Source organism: Coturnix japonica, chromosome 36 (assembly GCF_054131305.1).
Source record: "Coturnix japonica strain WE chromosome 36, WE-NBRP24, whole genome shotgun sequence".
In the NCBI taxonomy this organism is placed as follows: domain Eukaryota; kingdom Metazoa; phylum Chordata; class Aves; order Galliformes; family Phasianidae; genus Coturnix; species Coturnix japonica.
The window spans coordinates 3,612,281-3,620,578 of NC_140698.1; positions in this window are offsets into that span (position 1 = coordinate 3,612,281).

The window sequence follows — 8,298 nt, forward strand, 5'->3', positions numbered from 1 at the left end:
ACTTTTTCTCTCTCTACCTTCTCATCCCAAAGTTTTTCTGCGTCAGCTCTAAGACTCTCCTTCTCGTACCAGATTGAGTCTCGTTGGTACAGGAGATCTTTTCTCTCAGCTTCAAAAGCTTTTTCTCTCTCTACCTTCTCAGTCCAAAGTTTTTCTGCCTCAGCTCTAAGACTCTCCTTCTCGGCCCTGAGACTCTCTCTCTCAGCTTCAAAAACTTCCCTCTCAGGAATGGTATTGACTAAGGCCCGATAAGCATTAGCTAGGCCCAAAATCATTTGTGCCTCCTGAGATCTGCCTGAGCCACAACATTCCTGCCTCAAATATGCAATCAAACTCTCAGGATTCTTCAAGTGTTCAGGAGTGAAGCTCCATAACACTGAAGATGTCTGTCCTTTGAGAATCTCTTCAATTCCCTGCCACTCAGTATTCTCTGGTTCTAGGGAAGACTTCCTCCGGATGTTATAAATCCAGATACTGAGTGAGATTATTACAATAACCAACAGTAAGATCAGGGAGATTAAGAGTGTGGCCCACTGATCATTCAAGAACTGCATAAAGGATTCATAGAAAGAAAAAGGAGCACGCTTAAAAATCACCATTTCTGTATAATTAGTTGCATTAGTTGCTCCCTCTGGAGCTGTATACAGATACGAAGTGAGCATTGCTAACCATGCTTTCAATCCATTATACAATTGTATAGCTCCATAAGAAAAAGTGGCCAGCTTAAACATGACCCAATATGTTCGGAGCGTCTCAAAAAAGGAACCAATGGCACACAGTCCCTGGTAAAACAAATTTAGTAGAGAAAACATTTTTTTTTCCTCCAATAGAGAGAAAAAAGTAAAAGAAAACAAAGCTCAGCAGTGTTTATAAAATATACCGGAGTATTGGCAGTCCGCCTGGACTTTCAAGGTCAAGCTCGCAGGTGCAGAATCGCAAACACGAGATAGCTCCTTAACAGGGAAAAAAACTCGTAGCTCTGTTAAAAGCTAAAAGAGCAACAGAAGAAAACACAGAAAAACAGCAACTCAATTTGCCCGCATTCTCCACCAAAATCTGTCACGGTTTGAACTACAAATCCACCTGCGTCCGTGACAGGGGCCGTAGGCCCCGGAGGGGCCCTAGGCCGAAAGGAAAAAGTTAATTAGGAAAAGAAAACAGCGGCAACGATCTAAGGAGGCACACTTATTTACTAAATACTATATCGAAATACAGGATAACACAATATAATACAATATAATTGAAAATTGAGCTAACGAATCAAGCAAAATAGGAGAGAGAATGAGTCCCGTAACCGAGAGGCCTACTGTGAATCTAGGCGAACGGCTGAAGGCTCCCACACACTCCCCTGAACGCCAGAACTCGAAAGACGTCAGTCTGTTCTGCGACAGAGTTAATATAGAGTCCAGGTCCCGTGACTTATCGTGTTGTTCCCTGGGAGATGTAGTCTTCTTCTGTAAGTTGCAGATTCAGTAAAATTATTCATGCTTTATATGATGTTATGATGTGGAATACTGATAACAAAAAATACAAAATTATTAAACCATGACAATTCTTCATCAGATACGTCTGCTACTGTAAGGTCTTTGTCTGATTTCAAAGTTAAAGTCAGGAGTCAAACTAAAAGAAGAAAAAACTAGTTTGATAAGGACGTATAGAAATTCTGCCTTTCTGTAACACAGCTTTGTTGGAAGTAACCGCGGGAGACAAGTCTCATGCTATCATGGTCAACAAGTCTCGTTTATTAGGTGTTACAGCATCTCATTTATACAATCAGTAATAAGTTCATGCATATTGCAAAAGTAAAGCTCAGGAGTGGTGAATTAGATATTACTTCATCTGACCTTTGTGGTTAGTCTTATGGATACTTTTTCTTTGCAGCTCTGTCTACACCTTGCTACACATCTTGCTTTTCCCTCAGGCCGTCCTTGCCTCTAGATACATATTTCGTCTTTAGTTACATACCCTGTCTTTTCACATCCTGATTTCTCCATAGCTGCTTAGCCCGTGATCGGCCCTAGGATAGACCGTCTTTGTCTTTAATCATGTTCATTCTTTTACAATTTAACTAGTGGAATCTCTTCATGTCCTTTCTCATGAAGCCATTCTGCATAAACATTCTCCACATAGATCTGACCCACATCAGACGCACAGCAGCTCCGGCCCCAAATATCTGACCCACATCTGCCCCACAGAGCCTTCTGCCCCGTAGATCTGCCCCACATCTGCCCCACAACAGCTTCTGACTCATAGATCTTAACCACATCAGCACCACAGCAGCTCCTGCCCAATAGATCTGACCCACAGCAGCTCCTGCCCAATAGATCTGACCCACATCAGCCCCACAGCATCTCCTGCCCCATAGATCTCCCCCACATCTGCACCTTAGGAGCTCCAACACCATAGATCTGACCGACAGCTGCTCCTGCCACATAGATCAGACCCACATCTGCCCCAGAACAGCTCCCGCCCCATAGATCTGACCCACATCAGCCCCAAAGAAGCTCCTGCCCCATAGATCAGACCCACATCAGCCAAACAGCAGCTCCTGCCCCATAGATCGGACCCACATCACCCCCACAGCAGCTCCAGCCCCATAGATCTAGCCCCATCAGACCCACAGCAGCTCCAGTCCCATAGATCTGACCCACATCTACCCCACAGCAGCTCCTGCCCCATAGATCTGACCAACATCTGCCCCACAGCTACTCCTGCCCCATAGATCTGACCCACATGTGCCCCACAGCAGCTCCTGCCCCATAGATCTGACCAACATGAGCCCCACAGCATCTTCTGCCCCATCGATCTGACCCACATCTGCCCCACAGAGCCTTCTGCTCTAAAAATCTGGCCCACATCTGCCCCACAACAGCTCCTGTCTCATAGATCAGAACAACATCAGCACCACAGCAGCTCCTGCCACATAGATCGGACCCACATCACCCCCACAACAGCTCCAGCCCCATAGATCTAGCCCCATCAGACCCACAGCAGCTCCAGTCCCATAGATCTGACCCACATCTACACCACAGCAGCTCCTGCCCCATAGATCTGACCAAAATGTGCCCCAGAGCAGCTCCTGTCCAAGAGATCTGCCCCACAGCAGCTCCTGCCCCATAGATCTGACCCACATCTGCCCACAGCTACTCCTGCCCCACAGATCTTACCCCAATCAGCCCCACAGCAGCTCCGGCCCCATAGATCTGACCAACATGTGCCCCACAGCAGCTCCTACACCATAGATCTGACCCACATTAGCCCCACAGCATCTTCTGCCCCATAGATCTGACGCCCATCAGCCCCACAGTATCTTCTGCCCCATCGATCTGACGCACATCTGCCCCACAGAGCCTTCTGCCCTAAAAATCTGACCCACATCTGCCTTACAGCAGCTCCTGTCTCATAGATAAGAACAACATCAGCACCAAAGCAGCGCCTGCCCCAGAGATCTGACCCACATCAGCCACACAGCAGCTCCTGCCCCATACATCTGACCCACATGTGCCCCACAGCAGCTCCTGCCCCATACATCTGACCCAAATGCGCCACACAGATGCTCCTGCCTTATAGATCAGACCATCATCAGCCTCACAAAAGCTCCTACCCCATAGATCTGAACCTCATCACCACCACAGCAGCTTCTGCCCCATAGGTCTGACCCACATCAGCCCGACAGCAGCTCCTGCCCCATAGATCTGACCCACATCTGCCCCACAGCAGCTCCTGCCCCATAGATCTGACCCACTTCAGCCCCACAGCAGCTCCTGCCCCATAGATCTTACCCACATCTGCCCCACAGCAGCTCCTGCCCCATAGATCTTACCCACATCTGCCCCACAGCAGCTCCTGCCCCATAGATCTGACCCACACGCGCCCTACAGCAGCTCCTGCCCAATAAATCTGACACACATATGCCCCACTGCAGCTAATGCCTTACAGATCAGACCCTCATCAGCCTCACAACAGCTCCTGCCCCATAGATCTACCACACAGCAGCTCCTGCTCCATAGATGTGACCCTCATAATCCCCACAGCATCTTCTGCCCCATAGATCTGACCCTCAGCAGCAACACAGCAGCACCTGCCCCACAGATATGACCCACATATACCCCACAGCAGCTCCTGCCCCATAGATCTTACCAACATCAGCTCCACAGCAGCACCTACCCCATAGATCAGACCCACATCAGCCCCACAGCAGCTCCTGCCCATAGATCAGACCCACATCTGCCCCACTGCAGCTCCTGGCCCATAGATCAGACCCACATCTGCCCCACAGCAGCTTCTGCCCCATATATCTGACCCACATCATCCCCACAGCAACGCCTGCCCCATAGATCTCAACCTCATGAGCCCCACAGCAGCTCCTGTCCCACAGATCTGACCAACACCAGCCCCACAGCAGCTCCTGCCACATAGATCTACCGACATGTGCCCCACAACAGCACCTGCCCCAAAGATCTGATACCCATGTGCCCCACAACAGCTCCTTCCCAATAGATCTGACCCACATCTGCCCCACAGCAGCTCCTGTCTCATAGATCTTAAACACATCAGCACCACAGCAGCTCCTGCCCAATAGATCTGACCCTCATCAGCCCCACAGCAGCTCCTGCCCCATAGATCTGACCCACATCTGCCCCACAGCAGCTCCTACCCCATAGATCTGACTCACATCTGCCACAAAGCAGCTCCTGCCCCATAGATCTGACCCACATGTGCCCCACAGCAGCTCCTGCCCAAGAGATCTGACCCACATCAGCCACACAGCAGCTCCTGCCCCATAGATCTGATCCCAATCAGCCCCACAGCAGCTCCTGCCCCATAGATCTCACCCTCATCAGCCCCACAGCAGCTCCTGCCCCATAGATCTGACCCACATCTGCCCCACAGCAGCTCCTACCCCATAGATCTGACTCACATCTGCCACAAAGCAGCTCCTGCCCCATAGATCTGACCCACATGTGCCCCACAGCAGCTCCTGCCCAAGAGATCTGACCCACATCAGCCACACAGCAGCTCCTGCCCCATAGATCTTACCAACATCAGCTCGACAGCAGCACCTACCCCATAGATCTGACCCACATCTGCCCCAAAGCAGCTCCTGCCCCATAGATCTGACCCACATCAGCCACACAGCAGCTCCTGCCCCATACATCTGACCCACATGTGCCCCACAGCAGCTCCTGCCCCATAGATCTGACCCACATCAGCCACACAGCAGCTCCTGCCCCATACATCTGACCCACTTGCGCCCCACAGCAGCTCCTGCCTTATAGATCAGACCATCATCAGCCTCACAACAGCTCCTGCCCCATAGATCTACCCCACAGCAGCTCCTGCCCCATAGATCTGACCCTCATCATCCCCACTGCAACTCCTGCCCCATAGATCTGACCCACATCTGCCCCATAGCAGCTCCTGCCCCATATATCTGACCCATATCAGATCCACAGCAACGCCTGCCCCATAGATGTCAACCACATGAGCCCCACAGCAGCTCCTGTCCCACAGATCTGACCCACATAGGCCCCACAGCAGCTCCTGCCCCATAGATCTGACCCACATCAGCCACACAGCAGCTCCCGCCCCACAGATCTGACCAACACCACCCCCACAGCAGCTCCTGCCCCATAGATCCAACCCACATCAGCCCCGTAGGAGCTCCAACCCCATAGATCTGACCGACAGCTGCTCCTGCCACATAGATCTCACCCACATCTGCCCCAGAACAGCTCCTGCCCCATAGATCAGACCCACATCAGCCCCACAGCAGCTCCCGCCCCATAGATCTGACCCACATCTACCCCACAGCAGCTCCTGCCCCATATAACTTACCAACATCAGCGCCATAGCATCTCCTGCCCCATAGATCTGACACACATCACCCCCACAGCAGCTCCTGCCCTATAGATCTAGCCCCCATCAGATCCACAGAAGCTCCAGTCCCATAGATCTGACCCACATCTACCCCACAGAAGCTCCTGCCCCATAGATCTGACACACAGCACCCCCACAGCAGCTCCTGCCCCATAGATCTGACCCACGTCTTCCCCACAGCAGCTCCTGCCCCATAGATCTGACCCACGTCTTCCCCACAGCAGCTCCTGCCCCATAGATCTCAACCACATGAGCCACACAGCAGCTCCTGTCCCACAGATCTGACCCACATAGGCCCCACAGCAGCTCCTGCCCCATAGATCTAACCAACATCAGCTCCACAGCAGCTCCTTCCCTATAGATCTGACCCACATAAGACCCACAGCAGCACCTGTTCCGTAGATCTGACACACATCATCCCCACAACTGCTCCTGCCCCAAAAATCTGATATACATGTGCCCCACAGGAGCTCCTGCCCCATAGATCTGACCCACATCAGCCCCACAGCAGCTCCAGCCCAGTAGATCTGACCCACAGCGGCTCCTGCCCCATAGATCTGACCAACATGTGCCCCAGAGCAGCTCCTGCCCCATAGACCTTACCCACATCAGCCGCACAGCAGCTCCTTGTCTATAGATCTGACCCACATGTGCACCACAGCACCTCCTGTCCCATAGATCTGCCCCACAGCAGCTCCTGCCCCATAGATCTGACCCACATCTGCACTACAGCAGCTCCTGCCCCATAGATCCCACTCACATGTGCCCCAGAGCAGATACTGCCCGATAGATCTGACCCACAACTACCCCACAGCAGCTCCTGCCCCATAGATCTGACCCACATCTGCACTACAGCAGCTCCTGCCGCATACATCTGACTCACATATGCCCCACAGCTACTCCTGCCCCATAGATCTGACCAACATCTACCCCACAGCATCTCCTGCCCCATAGATCTCACTCACATGTGACCCAGAGCAGATCCTGCCCCATAGATCTGACCCACAACTACCCCACAGCAGCTCCTGCCCCATAGATCTGACCCAAATCAGCCCCACACCAGCTCCTGCCCCATAGATCTGACCCAAATCAGCCACACAACAGCTCCTGCCCCATAGATCTGACCTACAACTACCCCACAGCAGCTCCTGCCCCATAGATATGACACACACCTGCCCCACAGCAGCTCCTTCCCTATCGATCTGACCCACATAAGCCCCACAGCAGCACCTGTTCCGTAGATCAGACATACATCAGCCCCACAGCAGCTCCTGCCCCATAGATATGACCCACCTCAGCCCCTGCCTCATAGATCTGACCCACATGTGCCCCTTAGCATCTCCTGCCCCATAGATCTGACCCACAGCAGCTCCTAACTCATAGATCTGACCCTCATATGACCCACAGCAGATCCTGCCCCATAGATCTGACCCACAGCAGCTCCTAAGTCATAGATCTGATCCCAATCAGCCCCACAGCAGCTCCTGCCCCATAGATCTCACCCTCATCAGCCCCATACCAGATCCTGCCCAATCGATCTGACCCACATTATCCCCACAGCAGCTCCTGCCCCATAGATCTTACCAACATCAGCTCCACAGCAGCACCTACCCCATAGATCTGACCCACATATGCCCCAAAGCAGCTCCTGCCCCATAGATCTGACCCACATGTGCCCCACAGCAGCTCCTGCCCCATAGATCTGACCCACATATGCCCCAAAGCAGCTCCTGCCCCATAGATCTGACCCACATGTGCCCCACAGCAGCTCCTGCCCCATAGATCTGACCCACATCAGCCCCACAGCAGCTCCTGCCCCATACATCTGACCCACATGTGCCCCACAGCAGCTCCTGCCCTATAGATCTGACCCACATCAGCCACACAGCAGCTTCTGCCCCATACATCTGACCCACATGCGCCCCACAGCAGCTCCTGCCTTATAGATCAGACCATCATCAGCCTCACAACAGCTCCTGCCCCATAGATCTACCCCACAGCAGCTCCTGCCCCATAGATCTGACACACATCACCCCCACAGCAGCTCCTGCCCTATAGATCTAGCCCCCATCAGATCCACAGAAGCTCCAGTCCCATAGATCTGACCCACATCTACCCCACAGAAGCTCCTGCCCCATAGATCTGACACACAGCACCCCCACAGCAGCTCCTGCCCCATAGATCTGACCCACGTCTTCCCCACAGCAGCTCCTGCCCCATAGATCTGACCCACGTCTTCCCCACAGCAGCTCCTGCCCCATAGATCTCAACCACATGAGCCACACAGCAGCTCCTGTCCCACAGATCTGACCCACATAGGCCCCACAGCAGCTCCTGCCCCATAGATCTAACCAACATCAGCTCCACAGCAGCTCCTTCCCTATAGATCTGACCCACATAAACCCACAGCAGCACCTG